Source organism: Acomys minous (genome assembly GCF_964271855.1).
Source record: "Acomys minous genome assembly, chromosome: 13".
Taxonomy (NCBI): domain Eukaryota; kingdom Metazoa; phylum Chordata; class Mammalia; order Rodentia; family Muridae; genus Acomys; species Acomys minous.
In genome coordinates, this window is record NC_140495.1 from 25,293,837 (window position 1) to 25,310,441 (window position 16,605).

The 16,605-nt window shown below is 46.1% G+C and overlaps 1 protein-coding gene across 2 annotated transcripts in view; it reads left to right on the plus strand.

Annotated features, from left to right (window-relative positions):
• Positions 1-16,605, plus strand: part of CLSTN2 (calsyntenin 2) — a 591,071-nt gene that overhangs the window by 386,087 nt on the left and 188,379 nt on the right. The gene's annotated exons all lie outside the window — the stretch shown is intronic.

The following is a 16,605-nucleotide window of genomic DNA, read 5'->3' on the forward strand; positions in this document are numbered from 1 at the left end:
GAAGGCCAAGATCCAGCTTCATCAAGACTAGCTCCTTTGGAGGACTGAGAGGGAAGGGTCTGGGAGCTTGCAGGGTTTCCTTGGATTATAGACGCCTATCCTCCTGTGTCATGCCAGGGTCTTCTCTTTGAGCATGGCTTTGGGTTTTATTGTTACTGGTCTTGCTTGTCTGGTTGGTTGGTTTTTGTGAGATTGAGGTTTATGTATCCCAGGTTACCTCAAATTTGCTATCCAGCAAACGACAGCGAATTCCTGGCCCTCTTACTTCTGCTTGCCAGAGGTTAGTACCACAGATGTGTGCCACCATGTCCAGTTGAACAAATCTTTCTTTTTGTTCAAGTTTACCTAGTGCACTAGGGGTTCTCATCTCTGTTAGATGAGCTACAAAGTGTCTATATCCCAGCAAGGTCACACTGATAGGTACTAAGGGCTTAGGGTTTCAGGCAGGGTGACAGATCCAGCCCTAGGACAGTAAGACTCAGTGTCTTCATAACTGGGTTTCCATGAGGGAAGGGAATGTTGTTGGGCATCAGAGCTCATGGAGGCACACCCAGCTTTGATTTGGGACTGGTCTACTCAAGATGGAGAGCGTAGTAGCTGTTGGCCTGATTGCCTGAACCTTGGAATAGACCTGTGAGTAAGCAGCTTGGCCAGGAGTCACGGAGCCTAAAGCTCCACTAGTTGCCATTTGATTGTCATTGGCATTTAAAAAAAAATCTGATAGTAACTGAGCCTAGAGTTAGTTGTGGGGTTTGTTTATGGAAACAGGCTTAAGTTTCTGCCTTAGGCTAACTTCTACATGGACTGATGCTACAGTTTGAATGAGCATCCCTCAAAGACCACTGTTCCAACATATTTGTTCCCAGAGTGGCAGTATAGGTGAATGTGAATTTTTGTGAGTCCGGGGGACCTTTATGGGCGGTCTTCAGGACATAGAAGTATGTACTTGAGGGGTACTCTGGAACCTCAGAAGGTAGTCCTTCTTTATTTCCATTTAGTTATTGGCTTCCTGGACATAAGACGAGCAGTTTGCTGTACCAGGCACCCATAGCTGTTGCCATCCGGCACCTCTCAGGAAAGGCCCAAAGCAACAAGTCCTTGTGATCTTAGACTAGAGCCTCCAGAATTGTGAAGCACTCTTCACTTTTTCCCTGAAAGTGAATTTGTACATTTAAGTTTTTCCCTTCTGCGTTAGTTCTCTTATCCTAGCAACATGAAGCTGGTGACTGCTGTTGGAGACTAGCATGGCGCTCACGCTGGAGACGCAGGAGATCTTTTACCCAACTGGGACATGGAGGAGGCCAGCTTCGAAGCCTGGGCTCTTGATTCCAGAGTCTTGAAAATGCAGGTATCAAGGCATCTCCTCCCAGTCTTTTAATTCAGCAAATCTGAGATGGAGCTCAAGAGCCTCAATTTCAGGGAACTTAATGTTGCTAAGCTTAGTCAATGCTGGGGGCCGTTGACTTCAGGCCTCTGGGGACAGGAGCGCTCTAGCTTGCCTCTTGCTTCTGTGTACTCTCTCTTATTTGAAAAGCTAAGTAATAGGACTCCATGTGTCTCCACCCAGTAAATGATACCTTCTCAGGGTCGTGAGGTACTCACTCATAGCAATCTCATTTGTAGGGACTCCATGTTGGGTAACTGTGCAAGGGCTAGTGATGTCTGTGCTTTGGCCCAAACACGGATCCCCAGTGGGCTTTGCTTCATGACACCAGGGGCACCCATGAAGAGGTACTGAAAGGGACAAGTGAGCCATTCTTCCTTTGGGCCACAAAGTACTCACCACATAGATGCAGTCCCCTCCCGGTCCCACTATGGGCCAGCCAGTTGCTTCCTTAACCTAATGTGCGTTGAGCTTGTCTTCTCCTGAAAGTGGAGTGGGATGTGTCTGCTGTTCTCTAATGAGGCAGGGGGCAGAGATGAAGGCTCTGGCCAGCAGACACAAGCTCACACATGTTGCTGTATTAGGAGAAAATGAGGATGTGTTGTATGATGATACAGTGTCTCATGTCAGCAGAGCAACACCCCTCCCCCAACGCACACATGCCCTCATCAGCAGGCATGACCAACAGCCACACCATCTGCTTCTTCACTTCTCAGGTGGGGAGTCCTGGTTTCAGCATGGACTTTGGACCTCATTTGTAGCACAAAGGGTGGACTGATGAATCACAGAGATGCTTCTCTCATTTGGACTGCTTGTGCTTTTCTGAAATCACAAGAAATGCACTCCCACACATACATACACACCACACACATACAAACACACACATGCACACTTACACACATACACACACTCAATCAAACACACACATATACACTCACACACTCATTCACACTCATATACACATACAAACACATATACACACATAGAAGCACACACATACACACTCACACTCATACATAGATATTCACAGTCATACATACATATAGAAACTCATACACACATATGCACACTCATGTGCATACACACACACACACACACACACACACACACACACACACACACTTATCCTCTTTCTCCAGGGAAAGGCAGTAAGAAGCCCATTGGAATTACAGTGAGATCTGTGAAGAGTAATTACGGAGATTTAATTTGCTAATCAGTTGTCTTTAGAAATTTAAAGCGAAAAGAGACTGACCGTCTCAGTAATTTCTAAATCTTATTTCACCTGAGAAACTTGTAACCAACTTCCAGCTCCCAAATTAGATAATACTGAATGAGAGCCCCGAGGCTGGAACCTTGGGATGTCAGCATCCCGTCAGGCACTGTGCTTTCTCAAAGCCATTGGGGCCTTAAAACAGAAGCTTAGGGGGTCATGCTCCTTAGCTTAATGACATCTTCCCTGTGGCTCCCCAGGATGCACACAGAGATGCATGGCCCACTCAGATATTCAGACCCTGTAAAAATAAGACACATCACACGGGTAACGAATGCTACACTGGCAACAAAGCTGCTGTCATTCAGATGTCCATTTTGTCCTGGCTTCCTCATGTCTGGAACTTTATCTCGACCCGAGCATCAGTGCTGCATTGTGCAGAAGGAGCCTAGGTTTGGAGGTTGGACTTGGGTCCAGACACCACTCCACCACGTACTAAGTTATGACTTTGGTAAAGTGCAAATGTCCCTGTGATGAACCACAATTCCCTATCGTGGTGATGGGGACCTGACAGACTGCAGAATTTCTGTGTGAGTCCAAACAGCTCCTTGTGAAACAGTGCTGTGACCAAGGGGGAGCTCGGGGTTCATCCCCACTCCTCCTACAGAATGGGTACACACTCTCTTCTTGTTTGCCCTTGTTCTTCCCTAGCAGATATCCTCCTGAAGCATGCGTTTTGTCTCTGCCTAGGCTAGTGTGTACAGTGTAGTTTCCTTTCAGAGGCTTTAATGTATATCTTACATGTGCTTGCCCTCTCTTGGATACAAAGCATAGTGGAAATGTACACTGGCCAGGCTTGCAAAAGGAGCTATAGAGAGGGTTGGAAAAAGAAATACCTCTCAGTGGAGGATAACTCCATATCTGGCGTGGGTCATTAAAAGTATGTGAATATTTCTGGGCAGTGGCAACACATGCCTTTAATCTCAGCACTCGGGAGGCAGGGTCAGGTAGATCTCTGAGTTCGAGGCCAGCCTGGTCTATGAAGAGAGTTACAGGACAGTCAAGGCTACACAGAGAAATCCTGTCTCAAAAAAAAAAATGAATTCTCATAAATTCAGAGACGGCTGTTATCCATGTTAACAGCTCTGTGAAGAAGATAACGCCATGGATAATTTTATTTCCCTTTGTTGCTTAAGAAAACTTTATATCTTTAATAAAGTAAAGTTAGACATAGAATTTTAAAAAACTGTTTCATCTACCCTGTTATATCCACCTAATATGGCTAAGAAATATTTGATCTAGTATTTATATGTTATTATTAACTAATGGTACTGTTTGCTCAGATTTCCTTAATTGCCAATTAATGTCCTTCTTCTGATTCTGACCCTTATCCAGGACCTTACATCCCATGTAGTCAGCATGTCTCCTGGGGTTCCTCTTGGCTGTGACAATTTGTTAGAATTTTCGGAATTTTGATGACTGAGAATTTTGAAGTAATAGTGAGGTGTTTTGAGGACCGGGGTGCGGGGAGGGGCAGGGGATGCTCTCAGTCGCCATTTGCCTCAGAGCTTTTTCACGATTTCGACTGGATTATGAGGAGACACCAGGCGGGCACTGCAGAAGTGAGCAGGTATGTGGTGGAGAGACGGGAGAGAGAAGTGGAGCAGTTTGCACACGGTGAGGAGAGGTGGAACTGGAAATGTGTTGTCAGTGAGGAGCAACCTGATGTGACAGTCCTGTGCTGCCACCAGCGGCCATGTCTGAGTCCGTAGTCCAACTGCAGCAGGGTCTGCGTTGATGTCCATGACCTCTAAAGGCTGTGAGGATGTGTGTGGTCAGTACTGCAGACAGAAGCCATATTGATGTCTGAGGGCTACACTCAGCTGGTTCTGACCCGGCCCCTGCACAGTGGCACCGGTGGTGACATGGGTTCAGGAGAGCTGCCCGCCTCGCTGATACATGAGGCAATGGGACCTGACGGAGGCCGGGGTTGACCAACTCAGCTACCACCCAGGCCCAATTCCAAGGCTTTGAGTTGGCCTGCCCTATCAACTACCCCATCTATGAACTGCTGGAGTGTGTGAAGGGGCCAGGGCCAGTCCTGCAGAACCAAAGCTGCAGGATCTCCATGACACAGGGCAACAGCAAGCTATCCCAGAGGCGTCTTGGTGAGAGCCCTGTATTAATGGTGTAGGGGCCTCGAACAAGACCAATGACTCATTGCAATGAGCAGGCAAAGCTGTTTAGACCAAAGAGCATACTGTGTGACACACTGCAACTTCCAATGTCACTGCAACAAACAAATATGAACATAATGGAGAGGCAGGGAGGGAAGAGAGAGGAGCAGAGTGGCACATGCGCAGAAGGCCGAGGCTGACAGAGGAGTGGGCTATTGCCCTGAGGGGTTGGCGAGATGATACTTTATTTGGTTGTGTGTGTGTGTGTGTGTGTGTGTGTGTGTGTGTGTGTGTGTGTGTGTGTTTGGTTTGATTTAGCTTGGTTTGGTTTGGTTTTTCTTTCTTTTAACAATTTTTATTTTATTATTTTATTTTGGGGAGAAGGTTACAAGGATGGAAGGTGGATATGGAAGGACTGGGAAATGACTGTGATTTTGGTACAGGATGTGAAATTCCCAAATATGCATTAAAAATATGTTTGCTTTTTTATTGCATCTTTGTGACGCCTTTAATCCCAGCACTCGGGAGGGAGAGGAAGGCACATCTCTGTGAGTTCGAAGCCAGCCTGGTCTACAAAGTGAGTCCAGGATCGCCGGGGCTAAAAGAGAAAGCCTATCTCAAAAAACCTAAAACAAAAAACCCACAAAAGTTTAAAGATAAAAAGAATGGATTGTGGTGTAAGGGGTGTGGCCCTTAAAAAATGGAGCCCCTTTCCCTATATCCTCTCAGGGCAGCTGTCTGAAAGATCAAGGTGGGTGTTGACCTTGACCCCAGCTGAGTAGGGTCTGTCAGGTTTCTCCACTTTCTTTTCCATATTGTATTTTAAGTTTCTTTTTGTTCTCCTGTACCACCTGATGGCCAAAAAAACAAAAAACAAAAACCAAACAAACAAGCAAAAAAACCCAAAACAACATCTCACTTTGGAGAAGCATTGGCAGCCTCAGCCACCTATTGTCCTCCTTTTCACCTTGTTGTGTCATCATTTCCAGCACTTGTGGGACACCCTTCCTCCAGAAGTCTGTTGGGAGCCTGTGTAGCTGTTCTGTCCTCAATTCCAGCTGGGCACCTCTGACCATGCTGCCTGCCTCACAGAGGGTATATCATGCAAACAACAAAACAAAACAAAACAAAAACAAAGACACCCAAAAACCTCCTTACAGCATGGCATGAGCAGGCCCATAAATCCGGCTAGAAATCTCCGTCCTCCCTGTAAAGAGAAGGGGACTTTCAGGCACTTTCTCCTCACTGCTGAAGGCAAACAGGTGTAAATCTCACTGAAGGAGATTCTCACACAGCTGTGTGAAAACACCCTAGCAGTTTGGAGGACAGTGTCTCCTTCTACACCAACCGTCATCCCCAGGCACAGGACCAGGTGCATCCTGTTCAGTCAGTCCTGGGATAAAGGAGTCAATTGTCACGGCATCCTCCTCCTCCTCCCCACCTCCTAGTTCTCTTTTTGACAAAGAAGCAAGGGAATGATACACGGAAATTGCATGTTTTTACTGCGGTGAGTTTCCTGGCCACCTGCAGCAGATCCTAAACTCCACTCTCTTTAATGAACATATATGTTTTTCAAAAGAAGTCCTTCTCCAGAGTGAGACTAGTAACAGGTGCCTATTGCTGCCACTTTAGAGGGAGCCTGCTGGAGAAGGCAGGTTCCTAAAGGCTGGGGGCTGGGAGCTGGGCACTGGGAGCCAGACAGCCTGCAGATGTTACTTCTTTATTACCTGAAAGACCAGCAAGAGTCTGCAGTCACACCTTGTCACAGTTATGTCTTCCTGGCCCAGGTAACAGTTGTCTGTGAAGTGGTCCGTTCTTAGCCAAGTACCTATCACTCAGTAGTTGCAATCTTCTAAAGAACAGTTTTCTAATCTCAACATGACTGACATTTATGGACTGGATGATTCTCCATTACTGGCAGGCCTGTGTGGGGCAGTACCCTCAACTGTCACCCAGTACACAACAGTGGCACAGCTTTCCCTATGTGCGACACTCCAAAATGTCTGCAGATGCTGTCAAATTTTCCCCCTTGGGGGACAAAATTGTCTCAGTCGAGAACTGTTGTTCTAAATGGATGGAGCGCCATTCTAGGTCCTGTACAATAAAAAAAAAAATTGCTTTTCTTTCTGCCTGAGGACTGGAAGGTAGAAACACTTCTACCTTGTTTGCAATGGAGAACCTATTAGCTATTCACTCCTGAGGGTGTGTGCTTCAGTATTTGGCTCTGTCCTGAGCCAGGAAGCACGAAGCAGATCTAGAACAGGTGAGGTGTATAATTATGTAGGTCCAGCTGGGAGGTCCCAGGGCTGGGGCTGAGGCATAGAAGAAGACCTTCTCTACGGAGTCTTACAACTCTTCCAGGCAATTATAGTCCTTCCCAAGAGGGAGGAGAATTGGAGCAGTCAGGGAAAGGGGCGGGCAGTGGGGTGGGGGTGGGGGGAACACAGTGAGCGGCAAGGGTAGGAGCAGTTCCATGCACAGCGCAGGACCAGGCAGGAGCTCTGGTTCCCCGGTAAGGGTGCTGGGTGGGCAGGTGGGAGGGTCAGCAGCCGTCTCTGAAACAGCCCTTCAGGTGTTACAGCTCAGTGAAACAGCAATCTTAGACGATTTTCAGTGAATCAGCTTGTGCCAGTATATTCAAAGTGGACAGGGCTATATAATAAACCTTGGGGAGTGAGAAGGGGTTTTCAGGGTGAATGCACCCCATGGGTTGTGGATGGCCTGCTGGTGATGCGCTACTTGCATCCAGGTACTGGCTACATGACCACCTGTGATTACCTTGAGGGTTGGGGACCACCAGCCTACTTGCCCCGAGGCAGGCAGGCACGGATGCAGGGAAGGAGAGGTCCTACTCCTACTGGTCTCAGGATGAGATTTGCAGTCTCAGGTGTGAGGGTTTTGGGGCTTTAGACCCATCTCTGACCTCACTCTGACCCCATGCCTGTTGTCCCTTGTCACTCAGCCTATGTGCCCCACAAGGGTGCAGGAAAATACTTGGAATGCTACCCCCATCATCTTCTTCTTCTTCCAATTGTCTTTTACTACGTAGCAAAATACCTGAAACCTAGTGAGGCACAGCAGCTACTGTTTGTAGATTCAGTGAGTGTTAGAAGGGACAGAACATGACTATCGCCATGTTACTTGTTCCAGTCTGCACTGGTTAATTGACTTGATTGGTTGGTTGGTTGGTTGGTTAGTTGGTTGGTTTAGTTTGGGGTTTTGCTTGTCAGCTTGACACAAGATAGAGTCATATATGAAGAGGGGCCACAACTGAGGAAACTCCTCCATCATATTAGCCTGCAGGCATGTCTATGGGATATTTCTTAATTAGTGATGCAGGAGGCCCAGGATACTGGGTGCTACCACCCCTGAGTAGGTAGTCCTGGGTTGTATAAGAAAGTATGTTTGGTAAGCTATGAGGACCAAACCAGTAAACAGCCTTCCTCCATGTTTCTGTATAAGTCCCTGCCTTTAGGTTCCTGCCTCCAGATTCCTGCCCTGACTTTCCTTCGTGATTGACTGTTAGCTGAAACAACAGCTTTCTTCCTCAAGTGGCTTTTGGCTGAGGTGTCTTATCACAGCAGCAGAAAGCCAAGTAGGCCAGGGTTCCTTACAAGTAATATGGAATGGTTAAAGAGACTGGTCCTAGGATCTGGGATCACTCAAAGCTATTTTCTGGCAGTTGATGCTAGCTGTCATCTGGAACTACACTGGAGCTAGGCTCCAAACGTGTACTCTTGAGCTCTCTGAGTGGCCTGGGATTCCCCACATTATAGGCATGTCATTCAACTGTGTCTCAAAGCTCCAATCTATCACAAGAGAACGGCATGGAAACTCTATCTCCTTTTACAATGAGGCTCTGTGACTCTTGTGGTGTTGCTTTAACTATGGCCCCCAGCCCTTGAGATGACAGGAAGGTAAAAGTCACCTTTTCAGAGAATACGCAGGGCAGATCACAGTTCTTTCAATGATAGTATCTTTCTGTAGTGTGCATGCCCATCCTTATACCACCAGCCTCCTGCCCCACTTCCTCAGCCCCCATTGACTCTGACTGTCTTTCCACAGAGTGTCTCTTTGGCTTCGTTCTCCACAGAAGCTCTTCCAGAGAGTCTTGAGAGACTAGGATGCAAATGACCTCCAGCCTTGCCAGGAGATGCTACTGCTGTTTTACATCCCGTATTCCCTCCAAGTATCCTCAGAGGCACTGAGAACCTTTCAGATTTGCAACTCTAGGGATCCTGAGAACAGCTTTGTCCATTTTACCCTAGGAAAGTTCATCTCAAAGCAAAGCCACAGCATTGGCTGTTATGGGCTTGGCTCAACAGTAGATTATGATGACAATATGTCTAAAAGACCATTTTAAATTATCTGCTTTTATCCTTTAAGATATACCAATGAATTAAACACACTGAGTGCTACTTAAGTGTTTGCTGTATACATAGTTTTGATACCAGTAACTGAGCCTTTCACTATACATAACATTAGCTAGTGGAGGCTTAGTCCATGTTTTTTGAGTCTAAGGGCTTTAGACTAAATATAATTCAAATATGAATCCTGACTCATAACTCACATTCATCTATGCATTGATTAAACTAGGGACCTTTCTATGATCATTCTGTAAACTTGAACACATATTTCTAGGCTATAGTCCTAGTTAAAATTTTGGCTCTGGTGCCCACTCAGGGATGGAGATTTTGTCTTTCTTGCATATATACCTATTCCCTTGGATTTCTGCTCTGCCTATCTGCCAAGCAGTTGCTTCATGTTAAAACCCACGCCCAGTCCTAGGCATCAGTAGCCCAGTGGTCATCAAGGGGTTGCCTGGACATTATGACACAGACATTCTCCTTCCTATGGTTCTTTGCTGTAGCTATTTCAAGCACACAAGGCAGATTCTCCCTTCTCTGGCCTCCTCTCTCCTTACTCTTTGCCCAGATTTCCACCACAGCTACATAACAAAGCCAGCCCAGAGATCTTTCATCTGGAACTGCAAGGACATGCGCCTGTTGTCTTTTGAACTTTGGAGGTCTGGGCTGAGCTCAGCTGAGGTTGAGTCTGTGTCTAATCTGGATACACCTCTTTGCTACAGAGCTTTCCAAAACATGCTGTGTTCACAGTGATGTGGGGAGGTGAAGACCAAAAACACATGCTCATATTAAACGTCTGCTGGCATCACGTCTATTCACATAGTGATGGCCCAAGCAAGTCACTGTCCCAGTTGCCAACTCAAGTTGTATTCCGAGGGATTTCTGGAGGATCTGGGGAGAGTACATGAGTATTTCCTCAACAGTAATCTCATCTATCACACCCAGTGGTCTTCTACAAGTGTCTCTGGACCTTTGATACGATGTTCCCTCTAGTGGCATAGCATCATCTTGGGTGTCGAACAACCCTGCTCTCCGACTAACTCATCTTTTGAGATTCCAGCTCATGGAATCCCTCCTCTGGGAGATCATCTCTGCTAACACACTTAGTAGTGAACCATTCCTTGCCTTTCCTCTCAATGTGGACCCCACAGGACTGAACAACAATACCAATTTTTTTTTTTTACCTACCCTGTTACTCCATGAATATCTAGCTGTGTTTTAACTCTTATTTCTGCCACATACTGCACAGAGCCTGGAGAAATGGAAGAGCAAACACATGCTGTTGTATTTGTGGTGCTAGATGGGGGGTTGGGCCCTTCCATACTGGCATCTCCAGGGAACTTTGCCATTTCCAAGCAGGCAGGCTATTTGGAACAAGCCATATGAGCCATCTGAGTGCATCTGACTGTGCCATCTGCTTTGGGGGCAAGTCAAGACTGAGAAATCAGTGCCGACCATGTAGCAGGCAGGATGGCAGCCGGCTCTCTCATCTGCCGTTTTGCCTTTTGTCTTCCCTGTTTGTCGTGCATAAGGGGAAGATCTGCTTTGTTACCAGCCTACTCCCCACAAGTAATTTGGGGGTCCTACAACCGGTGGATATGGGCTCCTTTACAGGCTTTGCCCCTGGTGGTGCTCTGCGCATTTGTGGTCGCGGGCCGTGGACCACCAGGCTGTGTGCATCTGCTCAAAGACACAGCATGCGTAGCTGCCACTCAACCCTCTTTTCCAGGGACAAAAGTGAGAATGGAAAGGACAGGCTTGCTGACTGCTTTCAACCTGCGCCAGACTTCAGTTCCTTCCAAACGCGCCTAGAAATGGGGATGTATATGTTTGCGGGGTGGTACCGTAAAGTCACAGCTGTTCCTCATTTAGAGAAACCCAAGAGCTTTCAGTGTGAGCCATCATTCTGAGGGTAACTCAATTATCTGGGTTTGGCGGTTCAATATGGTGCTCTTAGATATAATGGGCCATCTTCTCAGCTCTCTGAAGCCCATGTATGGTTTCCTGAGCCAGCCTTCATGGAAAGAAGGGAGGGAGAGAGAGAATCAGGACTCTCTTCCAAATCAATACACAGAACCTGAGAGATGGCAGATGTGGCTGAGCCCCAAAGCCTCCTGTCTCTTCTTATGCCATCTCTAATCCCACAAGCATGCAGACATTCAGATGACACGCAGCAGTTCAGGGACATCTCTCCACGCCAGGTGAAATGGCTGGAAACTTGTAAAGATTGACTATCATACCATTGACTCGAATTGAGAATTTCAAATTAGCCGAATCCATGCAGTTATCTCATATAAAGGTGACCCAAACTAATCATCTGGCCATCATTTCATTTAAGAGAGAGCCACAGTATGAAAGATACTGAGATGATAGGGTAAAGATGCTTGCTGCCAAGTCTGAGGACCTGAGTTCATATCTCTTGTACTTCATATGGTTGAGAAAAGAAAACCAACTCCTGCAAGTTGTTCTCTGACCTCTACACATGGGGCCCAAAAACCTCACACACAATTAGTAAACAAAATATAAAATTAAAGGAAAAGAATATAGGGGACTGCAGCATATAGCTCTGTGCTAGATACAGTGTACATTGGGTACCCCATGGTTTCAGTGTCTCAATGACCTGTGGTCCAGTGTCTGCTCGGTGACATCCCCCTCCATGTAGTGGCATGCCTATCCTATTCTCTGGTGGCCCAGGGTCCTAGGTTTGCTCATTCAGGTCTTAGGGGCTGTGTCTCTTACTGGCATTGATGACAAGAACGGAAGAGGTCAAGTTGTAGGGTTGGATTGAGATAACTAAGTAGGCAAGTGTAGATGTCAGACTTCAACATGCAGAAACTCAGAACAGAGATACCATCAGTCTTTGTTTATCTCAAATTAGACTCAAAAGCTTCCTTTGAGTATCTTTGCATTGCCAGCTTCTCGGCTGATGGCTTCATCTCCGAGTACCTCATAATATGTGCTATCATGAGTGAAACAACAATGCCTTTGAGTTTGGCTGTGAGGCTTAGGGGTATGGATCTGGAGTGACCTACATAGCATCGGGTGGGTGGCCCAGCTCTGATGAGTGTTTAATGTCTGGACTCTCCTCAGGGCCTTTCTCGCCTGACCTCATGGTGTGAACTTCTCTCAGCCAGCACCTGAGCCCACCGTGTTTTCCTCTTCTTCCAAATCAGCAGAAATAGTGAATACTAGAAGAATATCTTTCTAACTTTTATTTTTCACAACTTTTCTCTCCCAGGAGGGCTTTCACAGCTCAACTGAAGTTTTTCTTTTATGTTCAGAGTAGAAGCTTGTATTCTCTTTTCTCCTGAGCATCTTGCACATTTCTAAAAGAATAGCTTTTTCTTGATGGTTCCTTCATGAAATACCAGTGACTGAAACACTGAGCAGTGTCTCCCACTGGTTCACCATCGACAACAAGAAGACGTACTTAACTCGTGAACTTTTCATTCTTAAACAAGAGAGACTCAGCCATTCCTGGTAGCGTGGACGCTAAGAGAGCTGAAGTCCCTGTGCCGGATTGTCAGGGCTGCTGAACCTTGAGACCACTGTGGTTTGGTGTCCTGACCATTTAGAAAGTGATGCTTCTAAGTGTACCATCCTGGGGGCACTCGAGTCATTGTCCTGGAAACCTGAGCCAGAGCACCAGTGATGATGAGCTACCTGCTATGGACATATTAACTCCCCATGACTCTGCTGGGTTTTGAGAGACAAGCATCTGATTCCTCATTAAAGCATAGCCGACAAACAGTCCCTCTTTGCTAAGCATGGCTGGAGCTGTGTGTGGCAAGGGCCTCCGTAGGTTATTTCCCTTCTAGGGGCACAGTGTGTACAAGCACAGCAAACACCCTCCTTTGATCTCCAGGTAATGCATTCTTTCCTCACAGTCTCAAGGGCTGTTGCTAATGGGCTATCTTTCCCGTTATTTCTCTCTCATGAATTTTCACCAAATACAGGTAGATGCACTCTACATGTACAGGGCAGTCTTCTCAGTTTCCTTTCAGTTCAGCCAGAAAAGGCGCAGAGAAGAACCTCTAATGTGTGCTATGTGTGGAACCCCTTCTGTGTTCCTGACCGACAAAGAGAAGTGTCTTTCAGCCCAAGAGCCATGCATGGTCAAACAATTAGTTCTATCAGCCTGGAAAACTAAGACACCACCCTTCAGAAAGTGACCAGCTCCGGGCACCTGACAGAGCTCTAAGCCTTCGGAACACTCTTCTCCTACTCTCACAGGGGCTGAGTTTTTGAGATGGCAGGACAACTCTACTGCTCTGACGTAAAAACTTAAGGCAGAAACCAAGCACTTTGGTCTAGCTGGGAGGGTGGAGGGACTGAATGCCATGGTTCCATGTTTTATGTATTAAGGGCTCCAACCCATATGTCTAAATGTCCTAAAGGAGCTTCCTCTTGCTGTAGTCCAGGGTCAGTCAGCAAAGATCTGCTTCAGTTGCCTAGCACTCTCCATCCTTCATCTTTGCGCAGGGCAGGGTACTCCTGTCCTCCCCTGCATCAGCACCAGCCTGTCCTCCAAAAGAGTTCTTGTGTGCGTGACAGACATGTTCCTGTTAATTTAAGGGTAGTATCTAATAAATGCTTATTATTAGCTCTATAATTATTACAACTGTATTTTCCAACCCATTATCAATCAATAAAAACAGACACCTGCTGTATTTTAAAATAGCCTTGCTTCACCTGGGCCAGGGCAGATACTAATCCCCTAAATTACCTTCCGTTTCTCCCTGCCTTGAATCCCACACCATCTGCTTCTAGTAATTTCCTTCAAGCTACCTCCCATCCATAATCCCAAATACTTGCTAAAGTTTTTATCTAGGTTGCACCCTTCATCCATGCGAGCTGGCCATGTGCTTCCTCCTCCACCTAACCCATAGTGGCAGCCTCCTTCCTTCATCTCTTCCTCTGCGGTCTCTTCCCCCTTTCCAAGATCCTTCACTCCCCAAGCCCAGGAATCAGGATCATTGCCACATCTACCTTCCTGCAACCCTGCTCAGGTATCTGCTCTTTACTGGTCAAACAAGTCAAACAGAGTGGTAAGGTTACACAGGATCAAGGTAGCAAAGCAGACCTTGGGAACCAGTAATTAGCATCAAAATACACCAGACCAACCTCCAACTCAAACATCTCAGCATGAGCCTTGTGCATGCTTATTTTTCTGTAAAGGATTGGCTTCAATTTTTCCTAGAATCGAATGAATGTTTCCTTGTTACAGAAAGATGAGATGCAGTAGCAGGTGAGGTCATGACTTCATGCAGGGAAAGTTTTCTGTTAAAATTCTAACTTATGCCTCATATATAACACAAGGATCTGCTCAAGGCGAGGCTGGCCTTGCTGTGTTTGTTTGTTTGTTTGTTTACCTGTGCTGGGGAGAGTTCCTTCCCCAAGCACGCTGCTCACATGCACACTGAGCTTTCCTCCCCAAAGCCAAACCATGAATGCTTAGATTGAAACCTGTGCCTCATCTTTGATGCAGCTGCTATGACATGTGAACTTGCAGGTGCGTGCAAGGAAGTGCAAGGCAACAGTAGGCCCAACCAGGTGCAGGTGCACCAGCCTGCCATTTGTTTGTTGTTGTTGTTGTTTTTCACCTCAGTTCCCCATACACATTTCTTCTCTAACAAGGGCCTGGAAAATGCCTATAGTTGGAGGTAGTGAGCATACACCATTTTCCTCTCACTTTTTCTTCACAGTTGACTTCTGAACAGAGGACAAGCATTGTCTGACATTATAGCATTTCTCTCCAAGACTTTCTCTTGACTTTCCCTGTGTCTCATCTTGCTGCATTCTCACAGAGGTTGACACCGTCTCCAACTTTGTCTGATGTCCAGAGAGGAGGGCCTGAGTCAGGTGGAGGCTGAGAGCTAATGACCTCTTTTGAATATACAAGAGGCCCCGCAGTCCACAAGAACAGTGCATTCTCTGTGGCAGCAAATGCGAGTCAGCTTCTTCCTCCGATGGCAGGTGAGGGCGGAAGTGGGCAGGAAGAGAGCCAATAACTTGGAAAGGCTGAAAGAGCCCATTCCAGAAAGCTAGGTCTCTTTAATGATGCCAGGAAAGGCTGCCTGCCAGAAATCCACACTAAGAACAGCCACAGGATGGTCACTGAGGCAAAAACCTACCGAAGAACAGACAGACACACCCTCTCTGTCCTCACCAGACCTCTTAGACCTAGAATTTGACTTGATTTACTCACTCCAAGTGTGGGAGAAGGGTACCCAGAGTGCTCAGGGACAGACAGGGGCCAGGAAACAGGACAGGATGGAGGTCTGTCATCTATGGAGGCTGCCAAAGCAGGGCACAAAGGAGCCAAGTATTAAAGTCTGGTGGGAGGAGCTTGTCAAAATGAAATTCTCAAATTTCAAATTCTCTCTCTCTCTCTCTCTCTCTCTCTCTCTCTCTCTCTCTCTCTCTCTCTGTGTGTGTGTGTGTGTGTATGTGTGTGTGTATGAGAGAATGTATATATGATAAGGTAAAAATCACATACATATAACAATTGGACTTAACTTTTTTAATTTATTTTTTATGGTTCTGGACCTTTATTCTTTAAAAAATTTTTTTTATTGTGTTCCTTTTTAAAACATATACATTTACATTTATATTATTACACATGAATAAAATAAACTACATACAGCAGGAAGAACCGTGGGACAATCAGGAATTATATAAATGTTACATTCATCGTGATTTGGCTATTTGTGGACTTAACGTTTTAATGCAACAACTTCCGGGATGGCAAAACTCATTCAGGAGAGAATGTGAGCGTGTTGATTTTATATAGTCTGAAATAAAAGAACCGTGGGGAAGAGATAGCTAAGGTTGATACAAAGCTGGGTAATTTTCTAGGGTGATAAAAGTGTAACTTTAAGATTCTTTCTAACAACATCTCTTTGTCAGACTGCAAGCTCACTGTTAACTTTAACAGAGTAGAAAACACGTAGGCCCCAATCAATAGTAAATAATAAATCAGAGTCAGGTCCCCTTAAGGAGGTCCCCATAGTAAATTCTTTAAACATTATGGGGACACGGACTCTACCATAACTATTCAGCTCAGCCGCTGTAGCAAAGCAAAAGCACAACACTAGACATTAAACTGAGTGCCTGTGTTTAAATAAAACTTTATAAAATTCTAGTGGTTGTCTAGATTTGACCTCAGGTCTATAGAGTCCTGGTGTATCATGACTTTTGAGGGTCATTGAATCATCTTTCAATGCATTTTCTTTTTTTTTTTTTTTTTTGTGCAACTCAGAAAAAGAAGCTTTATTGCTTGCCAGGAGGGACAAGGGTCAAGTATAGGGTGAAGTGTCTAGGGACAGTAGATGGGCTCTTTCTGTGTATCTGTGTCCACGCGGGAGCATTCTAAGCCTGAGCAGAGCCGAGCAGCCTTAATTCTTGCTGCGCAGGACCTGCTCGTGGGTGGAGACCACCTTGCCATCATGCACATCCATGACTTTG